Source organism: Gossypium hirsutum, chromosome D02, assembly GCF_007990345.1.
Source record: "Gossypium hirsutum isolate 1008001.06 chromosome D02, Gossypium_hirsutum_v2.1, whole genome shotgun sequence".
Classification (NCBI taxonomy): Eukaryota; Viridiplantae; Streptophyta; class Magnoliopsida; order Malvales; family Malvaceae; genus Gossypium; species Gossypium hirsutum.
In genome coordinates, this window is record NC_053438.1 from 37,682,476 (window position 1) to 37,698,557 (window position 16,082).

Here is a 16,082-nt window from a genome sequence, read left to right on the forward strand (position 1 = left end):
TGTTATTATTTAATATTTACGGGTCAAATATAATATTATAATAAATTTTAATTTAATGATTTATGTTATTTCAACGAATTATTAGGTTCAAGTGGTATGACCCTAAAGTTAAGTGGTTATAGAAAATGACGTATCGGGACCTCATTTCTAAAAAATGAGCCCATAAATATTTTATTTAATATTTACGGAGTGTTATTAAGGTCTTATTAAAATTTGGGAAAGAAATTTTAATGTTTAGATAGTTAATTAATTGAAAAGGACTAAATTGTAAAAGTTACAAAAGTTAAATTTTATTAGCTGAAAGAGTCAAATAGAATTATTGAAGGGATTTAATTGGAAATTATGCCATGTTCCATTATAGTGGACTGTGATAGCATGGTTTTAAGTGAAAGTTTATTAATTATAATATAAATTTAATAATAAAACATGAAAGAAATATAAAATAAATGAAACCAAAGTCATCAACTTTTATCATTTTCTTCTTCCCAACTGAGTTCACCATGGATGAACTAATCAGACATTTGGCCAAGCTTTCAAGCTTTGCATGGGTATGTTATTTTAGCCTAATTTTAGTAATTTTTATGTTTTTGCTATCGTATTAACTTAATCTAGCTAATACGAGGGTCAATTTGATAAATTGTCAAATGTTACAGAATGTTCCATGAATTTGAGATGTTCTTGAAAGTTTATGGTAGAATATTAAGCTTGGTTGTTAAATATAAATATTTTGTTAAGTAATTTTTGATGATTTTCATATTTAGGGACTTATTTATGAAATTGAAAATTAAGGGAAAAAATTACAAATTAATGATAAATGTGGGCTGTTATAAAATTAGGTAAAAATTAGTTAGCATTAATTGTAACTAAAAGTGATGAAATTGCAAGTTTTGGGTTTAAGGGCTAAATTGTAAAAAGAGTAAACTTTGAGGGTAATTTTGTAAAATGTCAAAAAGGACTTAATTGCATAAAATTAATCCATTTTTCTATTAGAATTAGTGAATTGAATGGAATTATTCCAAGAACAAGTGGAAAATCGAGGAGAAGAAAAAATTACCAAAAACCCCTTTACTTAGTCGTTGCTACAATTTAGTCTGGTAAGTTTGTATGAACTATAATCACTTAAATGTTGTTTAAATTGAAATTTTATTATGTTATTTTGATGTAAATGAATTAAAAATAAAAAAGTATCAAAGCTATGATGAATTGACGAATACTGAGTCCTGGTTGAACCCTAGGAATTCTTAGGATACAAATGACAGATCATTAGGGATTTCATGTTTCAAGTGCTAGTCTTAAATGTACTACCGATGGCTGAGGTCCTGTATTTGTTGTGGATTCTCCATAGCTCGTGTGAGCAACATCATGTACCTTCATTCTGATCCACAGCTTCTGTAAGCAAGCCCATTTTATAGCTCATGTGAGCATTGATGTAAAGGAAAGGTTACAATTATATGTAAAGGCACACTTTGTGTGAGTTTTCTCGAGTGTTTGATGTAATTCTAGATGGTTCAACGGGTAAGAAAAGGAATGGAATGGTAGGTGATTAAATGGAAAGGTCCATAATGGTATGAAATGGTTGATGATTATGTAATGTATCTTATGAAATCTATTTATGTTATAAATGAGTTTTTATGATGGTCAATCAATTTATTAGCATGTGAGCTTGATGATGCTTGAATAGGCTTGTATTAAACTCATGGTATTGGAAACAGTAAGTAAGCAAATGGAATGAAACATGATCGTATGGTAAGGATGATGAATTAAATGTTATGTTTATATATATATGGTTGATTTCATATGTATCATGAACAGGTATGATAACTTTTGAGTTTGATGGTGTTATATAGGCTTTTAGTAAGCTGATGACATTGATAAAAGTTTATACTTATTATATAAAGTTAATTATTGAAATCGTATGTTAAGTTTAAAGTTTATACGGGCTTACTAAGCATTCATTACTTATGTAGTTATTTTTCCTTTGCCTTATAGATTATCGAAAGCTCAATTGATTGGAAGTTCGTCAGAGATCTATCACACTATCCAGTGGATAATTCGGTAGTTCTTGAGTAATTTGCTAAAGTTTATAATGGCATTTATAAGGTGATTTGTAATGGTATTATTGTGTATGTGTTAATGATGCTTTCGTATGTGTAAGCTTTAGTAAGCTATGTTGGTTTGGTTCACCTTGCTGCCTTACCAAGTTATGCGATTTTGGTTACTTTAAAGTGCTTGTTGATATGGTCCTCTTGGCATGTTAATGATAGTTTGAAAATTGTTACTAAGTTATATTTGAACTAAGTTATTATGTTTGGAAATGGAAAATTAATATGTATAAGGTGGTTTATAATGGTGCTTGATGAATATGTAAATGGTAATTTGGTATGTTTATGCCTTGTTGTTTAAGTATGGTTGATAGACTTATAATGCTTGATTAGGGAGGTCCTTTTGGTCACTTTTTGCTAATGGATGTCTATGGCATATTGGTACAATTTGTTGGTTTGAGAATGGTCAATATGTAGTATGTTTAGGTAAGTAATTGAATAGGTTATCATGTATGAATTGGTACAATATTGACATGTTTTGATGCTTGATATCATGATGTATTTTGGTGATTTTGAATGCACTACACCAAAACAGGCTTTTAGCGGCTTTTTTTAGGAAGCGCCGCTAAAATTATTTGCGGCGCTTTCACTAGCGCCACAAAAATGCCGCTATTGACAACGTCGCTAACTTTTGCGGCGTTTTTTCACATAAACGCCGCTAAAGGTCATGTTCTTTAGCGGCGCTTTAGCACAAACGCCACTAAAGAACATGATCTTTAGCGGCGCTTTTTACCATAAACGCCGCTAAAGAACATGATCTTTAGCGACGCTTTGATTACAAACACCGCTAAAAGTACCGTTCTTTGGCGGCGTTTATGGAAAAACGCCACTAACTTTTAAAAATATTTAAAAATATTAAATATTAAAATCAAACATTATTAATATCAAAAATTAATTAGTATTAAATACATACTTTTAGTCAAAAAGATAGTATTTAATCATATAATAAATTAATTTTTTAGTCAAAATATTGAAAAATCATGTTAATATTAAAATAGAAAAATTACAAGTTCAAATAGTGCAACTAATTGATTACAAAAAAAAATGCACAAGTTCAAAATGTACAATAATAAACTTGAAAATTTATAAACTAAAATGGAAATTCAAAAACCCTTGAAATTAGACTGAAATGGGTTTACTACATCCACTGTTTACTACATGAGTTAATTTCTTCTATAAACTCAAATTAGACATTGTTGAGGAAATATAACACATTCTGATAAAGTAACAGGCTAATCGATATTTTACTTCTGAGTAGTGACTTAATTGATTTAATTCACTCACTGCCACTGAAGGTGGTCTCTCCTCTTCAACAGGCCTTTGATGCAAGAACCTACCTCTGAGTAGTGACTGCAAAATTAAGATAAGAGTGCTACTAGTTTAGCATGGCAACATATGAAAACAAAAGGATTTTCATAGAGCAAAACCATATATATATATATATTAACATCAATCATCAAAACATGTGATCACACAATAGTGCAGAAGTGATTTATAAAAGCTAATTCCATCACCGGCATACTTTTAATATTTTACTTTCAGGTACAAATTCAGTGCATGACTATCCACCGAAACACTATTAGAATAAGGGAAATTTAAAAAACACTATTAGAATACCTATTTTCTTATTCTGTCAGCTAATTAAAGCATAATACATGTTTCTTTTTCTTTATTTCGTAGGGAAAATAAATGGATAACGTGGGCAAACAAATTGTGATTAAAACTATACTCATCGGAAAAGAATGCATTTTAGGGGTAGAAAGTAGGTCTGATTTTATATAGGATATTGATATATAATGGAGTTATTCCTAACAGAAGAAGTTCAACTAAAGAAAATACTAATATGTACAATCTATATCAATTATCAACTAGTAATAGTTTATGAATTAGTGTCAGTTATTGGCTGAGCATCTTAAAAAAGATATATATTCTATGTGACACCAACACCATGCAAGAAGCAATGAATAGGCAATAAAAGAAGTGGAAATTATGATAATATATATCCAAGAGGAGTAGCGAGTAGGATTTAATATTTAAGGATATGGTTGAGATCATTAGGTAGCTAAGATATAGGTCTATGTAATATATATGCCAAATGAAATCAAGCAAGGAAATCACGAACTAACAATGAAGCAATAGTTTACTTACCACACCAAGAGAAAGGTAATGAGGTAGTAAATTGTATTCAGTAGCCCATAAGACAACACCCCAGAAATTCCATATTGTCTCGATTCTTCAGCACACTAAGATAGCAAAACGAATGCAAAAAAAAAATGTAGTGGGTGGACAATTTATCAAACAATTTAGTATGAAGAATAAAAAATCCAAAAAAAAAACATAAAAATCAAATAAATCAACTGCTAATACCATCGTTGAATCAACTTTAGTTTCAGTGCATTGATAGCTACAACTACTTTCTCCAGCTCCAGCCTTGGCATATTTTTCAGTCATTGATCGTGCTTTTTGGTCAAAAACTTGTCTATTATATTTGTATTCCCTACTCTGTAGATTCATCAACATATCAAAAGCAAAGGGAAAACATAGAAAAGAAAAGAAAATCAATTTATCTTGAGAGAAATTCTACTTACTGCTTCACACATTAGGCCATCATCAGGATTTGGTTTGCTAAGCAATAGCCTTATACTTGTATGCACTGTTGAAATGTTCAATGATGGTTGCCATGCCCCCTATTTAGATGAGGACCATACTCTTCATGTCATATATCATATATCATATATCAGATACTTTAAAGAAACAAAACTTCCATTTTAGAAGTGAAATAGAAGAGAAATCAACATGGCAAACATGGTTTTTTAGCATAAAATTTTTAGTGTCCTCTAAAAAAAGAAACTTAAACATCAGAAAAAGTCTATTCTTCATGTTTAATGGTCCCTGTAAACATTTGAAAGTTCAATAACCTTAAACTTGATTCCACTCGGATGAAGATCAATGATCCATTATATTGCACATACGGTCAACAACAATTAAAATTAATGAATTTAAATTTAGAATTAAAATATTATGTTTAAATAAATGAGCAATCTATCTCACAGCTCATGTTATCTATATTAACTCGGCTAAATATAAAAGAAGCTACAAAACACATAATAATTAACAATCATGGTTAAAGAAGCTAGTATACAAGGTAGCTACAAAACCCTATTTCAATAACACTAAATTCAAGTTCCGACTAAGATAAACAACCATGGAATGCAACATTAAATAACACTCCACTTGAAGAAGTGCTAAGCCTTGGCTTTTCCAGCTTGAAGAGATTGAATCCTCTACTACACCTTCAATATCTAATGAATGCGAAACCAAATGATCAGATAAATCAACAAACTTGGTAAACAACAGAGATGTTAAAAATAAAAAATATATATAGCCATTAAGGCTCAAAAAAAATATAACAATAAACGAATCCACTTCATGCACCCACTTCATGTACCCACTTCTGTACAAGGAATTAGTTTGGTTTTAGCCTAACTTCATTGTATAATTACAAAAGCAGAACCTATGACTAACTTCATGTTGGGCGGTGTTTACCTCAAATCATAAATTACAAAGCCTGCCTTCAACATGAAATAAGAAAAATATAGCATGATGAATTTGAGTTCAGGAAGTCAGCAACAATCATAAGAATCTAAGACACTGCCATACAAGGATCATTTCAAGACTAACAATTTTCGAAGAGAAAAGTACTACATAAAAATAGCTCTGGAGTTGAAATTTACTTTAGAGGGTCCTGAATGCAAACATAGGGATTTTATATGGATGGAAAAAATTATCATGGCAATTTTTCAACATTTTGAGATCGAAAAGAAAGAAAGCTTGTTCAGTCTAAGGTCATCAGCCAAAAATCATAAATTCTATAATCTTGAAATGCAAATATAACCAAAAGCTCTACAAATATTAAACCAAGCATAGTGAATAAATTTACTTACATCTCCAGGCAGAAAAAAGAAACGGGAGCCCTTAACTCAAGTATGAAGCTCAAGTCATTACTGGCATTTATATTTTCTAGTAATCATATGGATGCCGACATTCGAATTCCATGCACAAATTGTTGACTAGCCCATTGAGCAGACAAAGAACAACATTAAACCAAAATCCAAAACTAATCCCAATTACATATAGCTGTCTATACATCAACATCAATCAATCTCATTGAAACTGTAGTATCCATTAAAATGAAATCAATCAAGAAAACATGTCACTCCATTTCATTAAAGTTATTACAAACTAAAAAAAAAGCTAGAAAACAGTGAGAAAAAACTACATCAACTAATAAACTGTTGATAAGAAACGTATATAAACATGCAAAAGAACAGATTTTAAAAAAGAAAAAGAAAAACACATGTCTAACCTTCATAGAAGAACTCGAACGTTAAAACCCACGTGCCAAAACCAACCTGGAAAAATGGATTTTCATTGTTATAAATCTTTGAACTTTGATTGTCAACTTTTTTTTCCAATATTTCTTTTTTCCTTTTCGCTCTTTTCTTGTTGCAAATAAATACAGGCAGAGCAAGGAAAAAAATTGTGAAAAAAATAAAATTAAAAAAGAAAATATAAGACAAAGCAAAGAAAACTTTAGTTACCTTGAAAGAGAGAACTTAGCTTTCATGGATACGAAAAAGTGGCCTAATAAGGGATCAAATAATAAAAAGGCCGAACAAAGCAAAGCGAAGAGCATGTGGAATTTGGATTATTATGAGCTCACTCAATCATCTCTACTTCACAATCCAAACTCAAACAAAATGCAAATCTCTACTGTTCTGAAATTCCATATATGTCTACAATTTTCTTATATATATATATATATCAGTCAACGTGTACTGACCATGTACTGCCACCCTAAATTACCTGCAAAATAAATCACTACCAATAAGGGCAGCAGTGCAACTCAAGCAAGCAAGTTGTAAACATGACAAAAGGATATAAACCCACGCATCAAAGTATCATAATACCACTATCTTATGCTGAACAGACCCCGGGTTAGTTTTTTAATAGACCCTTACACACAAATCATGCACTTGGGGTCACACTCGCAGTCAGCAGAGGCCCAAAAAAACTAAGAACTATTATGTATTCCAGTTGTGTTAGAGAAGAAGCAGGTATGAGCCTTTCAAATGCATGATTTAAAACATGGCGAAGTATTTAAAATGCATAACCACCTAAAAGCACGATCCACAAACACAATAGCAAAAAATAGAGCATTTCCAAAGGAACAGGATGCCCAACAGATAAAGATTTATGATGTCCATGCCACACAAATGGAAAGCAAATCATATAAAATCACAAATATTACAAAAAAGGAAAAGCAATTGCTGTAACTTGGACAATAAAAACAAGACACTTAACCATTTTTAAAATTTGGGATTTTGAAAATTTGGGGATAATATGGCCTATTTTTTTAAAAGTATTTGCGGTGTGCTTACGTTTTGCGGCGTTTTTCATAAAAATGCCACAAAAAATCATTTCATTTTTGAACAAAACGATGTCGTTTTGCTCTGCTAAAAATCCTTTATTTTATCTGCTAAAAATTATTAGTTAAGTGATTTTATAAAACATTTATTATTACTATTTTTTATAAATTGGATTTTTATAAAAAAAACTAAGTACTTTCAAAATAAATATCGTATATTTTAATAAGAAAACAAATTGGATTTTTATAAATATCGTATATTTGTTATAATTTGGTTCTATGCAAAATAGATAGTTACCTATCCATATCAATCTGTTACTTTTATTTATTTATTTATCAATTTTTTTAAATCTAATATTTAAATATATCAAATGTTTTAAATTTCATCATTTAACAAATCTCAAGTAAATCTTAAATTATAAACCATTTAATATATATATTTTATCTATTATCTCTTAAATAATTTAAACTATAATCATAATTTTAATATATTAAAATTTATATTTTCTCTTTTACAATTATATAAGAAATTATTTAATATATAAATTAAAAACACTAATTAATTTAAATCCTAAACCCCTAACCCTAAACCCTAAATCAAAAGACATAAACTCTAAACTCCTAACCCCTAACACCTAAACCTTGAACCCCAACCCTTAAATCGTAAATCATAAACCATAAATCATAAACCCTAAACTCATAATCCCTAAACCCATAATCCATAAACCTTAAAATAGTATCTTTTAAACCTTAAACCCTAAATCATACACCCCAAACCATAAACCATAAATTATAATGATAATTAATTCAATATTTTAAAATTAATACTATTTCTTTTACGATTATATAAGAAATTATTTAATAAATAATTAATTAATCTAAACCCAAAACCTTAACCCGACCCCTAAATCCTTAAACCCTAAATCCCTAACTCTTAACCCCTAACATCTAACCCCTAAACCCTTAACCTCTAACCCCTAAACCTTAAATCCCAGCCCTTAAACCATAATCCCTAATCCATACTCCCTAAACCTTAAAATAGTAACTCCTAAATCAGCCTTAAATCTTAAATAAATAATATACCCTAAACCAAAAACCCCAAACTATAGTGATAATTAATTCAATATTTTAAAATTAATACTATCTCTTTTACGATTATATAATAAATTTTTTAATATATAAATTAAAAAACAATCAGTAATCATGTACCCAAAAAACTTTAAAATTATTTTAAATAATAGTATTTTAATTTTTCCATGTGCTTTATTTCAAATTATTTCTACGTGTTAGTATTTTTTTCTAAAGATTTTAAATATTCAATTAGAAATAAATTAAAATTTATTTAATTAATATAAATAAACCAATTAAGATAAAATGTTTTTAGCGGCGCTTTTTCAAAAATGCCGCTAAAACACAAAGCATTAGCGGCACTTTCTCAAAAACGCCGCTAATGCGTTAAAGAACCAAGCATTAGCGGCGCTTTCTCAAAAATGCCATTAAAGAACCAACCATTAGCGGCGCTTTCTCAAAAACGCCGCTAAAGAACCAACCATTAGCGGCGCTTTTGCAAAAATGCCGCTAAAGAACCCAGCATTAGCGGCACTTTTTCAAAAACGCCGCTAAAGCCTCGAGCATTAGTGACACTTTTTTGAAAACGCTACTAAAGACCCGAAAGGTAAGAAAACGACGCCGTGGAGCTTTTTTTTAATGCTTATTTTTAGTGGAATTTTTTAAAAAATGCCACAAATGCTCGATCTTTAGTGGAAATTTCCATAAAGCGTCGCTAATGCTCGATTTTTATCGACGTTTTTTGTCCAAGTGCCGCTAAAAGCCTCTTTTGGTGTAGTGATGGCATATTGATTAGTTGAAATAGAGTCTTGGGAATGGCATATATATATGTTTAGGTGAGGTTTTAATGCTTCGAAATTGTGCATTATAGGTCTAAATGTTTATGCATGACATGGTTTTAAAATGGCTTGATTTTAGGTAAATTTGGGTCCACACGACCTAAGACACGGGCGTGTGACTTAGCCGTGTGAGGCACATGGCCTGGCGACAGGATTGTGTGTCATCAAATGATCTCCTGAAGGTTCAATTCAGTGAGTTACACGGCCTGGCACACGGGCATGTGACACGGTCGTGTGACCCTACTTAGAGAGTTACACGGGGAAAGACATGGGCTGGGACACAACCGTGTGTCCCTAGTTCAAAAGTTACATGTCCTGAGACATAGGCATGTGTCTCTACCGTGTGAGGCACACAGCCTAGCCACAAGGCCGTGTGACCCCTATTTTTTAAATTTTGCATCTTTTTCCTAAACTTTGCAAACTGTTTCAAATTGGTCCCGAATTGTCTCTAAGTTATTTTTAGGGCTACGAGAGCTCGAATTAGGGACAGTATGCATGCGTATGAATGGTTTATGATTTGATTATAATATAACCTTAAAAAACTCTATATACATTAATAAATATTAAAATATCTACTCACTCGTTGGAATTGTGGTCTCAAAACCACTATTTTTGACATCATTAAAAATGGGTTGTTACAATTATGGTAGAGCATAGCTGGTACCTTAACTAATCACACTAGGCGCATCTTGCCTTTTTGGCAATGACCCTATTATCTGAGTTTCCTTAAGACCTTACTAGACTTCTTTTTCCTAATGATTTACTACTTTCTAATGCATTTTCTTACCATAGTCCAATATTGGTTACGCGCCCACCTAACACGCCAACAGCATCAGTAGGGCGGACAGCACTTTACCATTTGAAATAATACTTAGTTTACTTATCAAGTTCAGAGCTTGACCAAATACCGGGCGTTACCCTACTTTTAAGGAAATCTTATTCAAACACCGTGGTGTCAGACTTAGCTTAAAGTAGCACCTGTAACATGGTTTATGCAAGTGTACGTAGTCGTTCAACTAATAAGTAAGTAAAAATGAGTTATCGTCTCCACAGGGACTGTATAAGCTTAACCAATTAATTGAAAAATTATAAACTCACAATTTGATGTAAAAATTCAATAATTTGGATGGTGATGATTAAACTAAGTAAATTAATTAGATGCAAAGATTGATCCCTATGCAATTCTAATCTATATGAATTTTACATAAATGTATGAATGAAGGCTTTAGCAAAAAAAATCAACATTAAATGGGCTAGGATAATTATATTAATCAATTCAATTTAGTTTATCATGCTTACCAATGTTCAAAAATACTTCCACGGCAACTCAATCTTTCATGAGTTTGGAAACCAAATTAAGTCCTTTCGGAGTCTTTAACTTAGTTAAATATGCATTTTACTGATCATATTAACTAAGGGTTTCTTAGCATTTATGTAAGGTCACAAGGACATTTACATTTGCAACAGTTTAATTACATAAACCTAAAAACTATGCAAGGCAATAGAGCTAACTAAAGATATTACGAACCTCAACTTAGTCGGGTTTAAGGATCTAAACTGAGCATTGCACTCTTCAAGTATGTGTCTACTAGTTTAGGATCCCTTAGCTAATCTGAGTGCACCCAATCACGTATGAATGAAATGCATCATGATATTAATTAAAAACATGATTGATTGAGGCCTAAACGTGTTAAACATGAAAAAATAGATCTTATTGAATTAACATAATCATCCTAGCAAATAGGATTTAAAATATCATTGTTGATGTAAAAAACAATAAACTCAAAGAAAACATGATTAAAATAAATAACAAAAGGAAAGAGTAAACTCTATTCAGTTCAGTAGCCTTTCAGATCTATTATAGTTGACTCAATTCAGCAGCCTTTAGGATCTATTCCGATTGAGGCGCTCCTCTATCATGATTGATGCTTTGTTTGCTAACTGTTTAAGAGGTAGTCGACTAAGGAGTGCTTCTGACAAAGTTTTCAAGGCTAAAGAATGGAGGAAGGATAGACTGCTACACAAGGGTAAAAGGGAAAAGAATTAAGATAAAACTAGTAAGAATGAAAGAGGAAAGTTGAGGGATGAGGGATAAGGAATGAATGAGGGATGACAAGGTATTTATAGGTGAAGGTAAGGGTTTAAGGTTACTAAAAATAGGTTTAAATTTCCTTCCTTCCCTCTCTCATGTGGTTGGCCGTGCTTCAAGGAACAAGGGATGACCAAGTCTTCTCCATTTGAATTTCAAATTCCTACTAAAAATAGCTATAGAATGGATGGTTTCAACAGATAAGTTGTTGGGTTGAATTCTAATTATTTTCCAATTATAAGAACCTTCAATTAATTATCTGAAAGCATATTTTGGGCAGCCATCTTTAAATGTCGAATTTGGGCTCTTAGTTCCCCTTGTTGGACGGTTCTTTAGTAAAAAACTTAGCGGACATGTTCATCTTTCGTCACCTTCTTTATTGGGTCAAGTAGTCAATCTCATGCCCTAAATAGCATGGTCATCTCGTCCACATGGATAACTTGTCCATGTTTTATTTAGTTAAATCATGTCTCCAATGGACCTCTTGTATAGTGAAAAATACATACATTAATAAATTAAAATGAATTAATATAAAATATGCATGAAAATCATGTAATTAAGTATAATTTCACATACTTTCTAAATTCATGTCTAAAATTACTAATTAAGTAAAATTCACTTATTTCAATAACAATTACTCAAGATAAACACATTTATTAAGTAAAAAAGTGGTAAAAATATATAGAAAAACCCTATAAATTTTTGAGTTTACACACCCCAAACTTAAGTCATTGCTCGTCTCGAGTAATTTTCATGCACAGCACAATTTTTGCTAAGACAATTTTGCAAAATAATAAAGCAACATCAATCTTTGCACATAATTATGCATCGACAAAATCATGCTCAAAAATATTATTTATTGATAAGTAGCTCGAATGCAAATATTATTCCTAACTTTATACTAAGTACATCAAAATGTCAACATGAATCATAGTTTGCATGCATTTTCAAAGTCATACATAACATTCACCAATCAATATGCTTTCCTTATCAACTAAACATAGCAATCCCAAGGTTTAATTAGTGGTCTTCATAAGTTGAGCTTAGTAATTCCTCTCCACTAATGTACTCGGTATAATCTTCCAACAAATAGGTCTTCTATTAGGTTGTAAGGGGGCTAGGCTAAAGGTAAGGATAAAGAGAAGTGAATTTTAAGGTTTAGTCATCTTAACCCAATTTTGTCTTGGATCTTTCTATGTCACAACCTTCATAAAATTGGGTCTTTGAAATACCCCCAAACTTATTACGAGCTCATACTCAACCTTTATTATTTTTTCAAACTTTGAACAAACTTTGCTCTTTATTTTTAAGATTATGAGCAATCTTCTATTTGCCTTTTATTCTTCAAACTTGCATTCATCATTCATTTTTTTGAATAATGTGAAGAGCATGTACATATTTTCATATCTTTCCTTAAACTTTGATCACCAAGAAAATTTCAGTTAAGATAGGTGCAAAAGAATAGGATTAAATAAAAAGGATGATAACGTGGCTTATAATGTAGGTACTTTGCATTAAACAGGCTATTAAGCTCAAGGCTTAAGTTTCAAGGGTTAAGTTCATAAGGTCGGCTTAAAAGGCTCAAACGATCCAAAGAAAGTGTGCCTATATCATATTAGATTCTTATACCTCTTAGGATTTCGCCTCAAGAAAGTTACTAAGTCAATTTTAAAGATTTAAACCTTCATACATCTCTATTTCTAAAGAAATCAAATTTTCATGGCAAATCCTACGTAAGACTAAGATCACACAAGCATTCCATCGCTCAAGATAACGTACGAACAACTTAGATAAAATCAAAAATCATTCTTGAATTTGAAGGTACTTAAGAACAAAATTTCTTTCTGAATATTAATTTATTTCAACATACTTAAGTAAAAAGATTGAAACATACTTTAAAATTCATGCAAAATGCCTTATTAAAAATTCATGCGAAATGCCTTACCCCCCTTTAAAAAGAAGTAATGCCCTCATTGCGAAAACAATGTAATGAATGAAAACTGAACACCAGATAGGGTTGCAAGAAAAGAGAGGTGTAACACCCCAAACCCAGCCTAATAGTATGGTCGAATCTGGCGTGTCACATTGAAGTGCCTTTCGAAAATCTGACTTGTTGGTAAAAATTCGTTTCTAGGTAAAAAAAACCCCTTTATTATTTAACAAATTGTCTAACCAAAACGTTTGCCTTGTTGTCTGCTATTGTTATAATAGGTTGAGCTAAAATCGCGAAAGCTTTTGAAACTCTATTCTTTAAATTTTGTGTCTTTGAAAATAGTAATTATTTTGAAAACTCATCTTCTCCTAAACTAGCAGTTTAAAATAAGTAAGAAAAGCCCAATTAAAATTTAAACTAACATAAACGGCCTTATTACATAAACAAAACCCAATACAAACTTTAAATTTAAATAAAAATAAGTGTAGAACAGCTGCAGTTGTGTGGCCACCTCTGAGTCCCTCGCAGCACCAAATCGCCTAAGGCTGAGGATTACCTGTACAGTTAAAAGGAAAAGTGAGTTTACGAAAACTCAGTGTGTAATCCCCTATCAGTCAAACAGTATACAACATGCAATAACAGTCTGAGCCTAAGCCCTATTCAGTAACAGTAACAGTGTGGGTGTTAGCCCAATACAGTAACAGTGTGGGCCTTAGCCCAATACAGTAATAGTACAGTGCAAAATGCAACCCATCCCAATCCAGCCAACATACCACTCCGTACCACCAACAGACCATGTAGGGATAAAATCAACCCACCCAGCTAACACACCAATATCGCAGCAAAGCTACCAATAATAGTATCGCAGCAAAGCTGCCAGTACCAGTATCACAGCAAAGCTGCCAGTAACAGTATATGTGGCAAAGCCACTAGTACAGTATACTTCCTCCATAATGGTATCCCAACCCCATGCAATATGTCATGTCATAAATCATACGTGTATGCAGAATGTCATACTCAGTAACAGTCATATACAAATCCTGAACACATCAGTCAACCTACCTCTGGGGTATAATGGTCATTCCCATCTATTAGGGGTAAAATAGTCATTTTTCCCTTTAGGGGTATTTTGGTTATTTTACCTATTTTGGGGTCTCAATCTATATATTGACCTCTCAAGAGGTCCACAGTCGCCTCGAGCAACTCAAAAAACCTAAATAGTGGCCAACACGTTTGTGTGGCCTGTTCAGCCCAGATTTTGCCACGGCTATGACATTTACCTAGCCTAGTCCAGCATTTGCCACATATCGTGGCTTTTATCCATATGGGGCCCATGAGCCCATTTGCCCACACGACCCATCTCGGCCCAACATGGCAATTACGACCCAAGCCCATGATTTGTAGGTTGGGCTTACAACACGACTGATTGCACGCCTGTGTTGTCTCAACCATCATATTTTTGGCTTTTCAGCTTTTTGCCGTTCTACAGTTGCAATGGGGTGTTTACACACCTGTTTACGAGAAGAGCGCAAATCTCCACGTACACCAACCTAGATTCAATCATAACCCAATGTTAGTCCTTTAATCGTTAGGGTAAAACACCCTTTTATTGACACTTAATCCAAAAACACCATCCTTACCTTGCCTGAATGAGGGTGACTTAAATCCTCCAAGATCGCCAACCAAAAGTGGTCACATGCTTTTATCGATTATCTGTACCATCAACAACGATCTCATTAACTAAGTTAGGCCATATAAGTGGCCTCAAATCGAGAATGATATCCTATAGGAACATAATCAGTATACAGCCTAAACCCTAAAAGTGAGGTAGCATATTACCTTGATTGAATGTAGAGAACAAGGGTTGTGACTACTTCAAACCACTTACAATCCACCAATCTTCAAAGGAAACCTTAAAACCGCAATGAGTAACAAATTATGAGGAAAGAATCAATAGTCGATAATCAAAGGATAAAAAGGAAAGTATTCAATTTTAAGAAGAAGAATGAAGAGAACAAGTTTAATCAAAAAGTGAGGAGTATAAAAATTTACCGATAGTTAGAAACATTTGCAACACTGGAACAATAAGAAGCAGCGAAGAAAAGATTGGCGCAGAGAATGATACAACGAAAGGGTGATATTCGGCTAAGACGTAGAAAGAGAAATAGCCTGGAAACGGTAAACCAATTGAAAGAAAAAGAGGACATTCGACCAAGATAGCACAGATTGAGGAAGAGAAGAAGAAATAAAAAGGAATAGTGAATCAAAAGCCGATAACTGAAAGAAAGAATGGAGAATTCGGCAGAGGAGGGATCCAAAATACTATTCGGCCAAAACCAAAAGAATAAAAGGGAAAAGCAGAAAAGTAATCGAACAAACCCAAGAGATACACGAAAACTTAGCGAAAATTCGGCACCAAAAAGCAAAAAGAGGGAAACATTACCCAAAATCGAAATGAGAAGTTTACTAAAATGAGCAGTATCCCCTTTGGCCGAATTTCTTGAGTATCAAAGTCCAGATTTGGCACACTTCTCCCCTCCCCTCACTTCCCTTGATTTTCTCCTAAAATCTCTCCCCTTATCCGTCTTTGAGTTACTCCACCGATTTCTCCTCAACTCCCCTA

The 16,082-nt window shown here is 32.4% G+C and overlaps 1 long non-coding RNA gene across 1 annotated transcript; it reads right to left on the reverse strand.

The window, feature by feature from the left end:
- Positions 1-3,200: 3,200 nt before the first annotated feature.
- LOC121214661 (uncharacterized) lies at positions 3,201-6,903 on the reverse strand. Its single transcript, XR_005910258.1, has 2 exons — positions 6,469-6,903; positions 3,201-3,452 (listed from the first exon to the last, which is right to left on the reverse strand). It is a non-coding gene; the product is annotated as an uncharacterized lncRNA (long non-coding RNA).
- Positions 6,904-16,082: the final 9,179 nt, after the last annotated feature.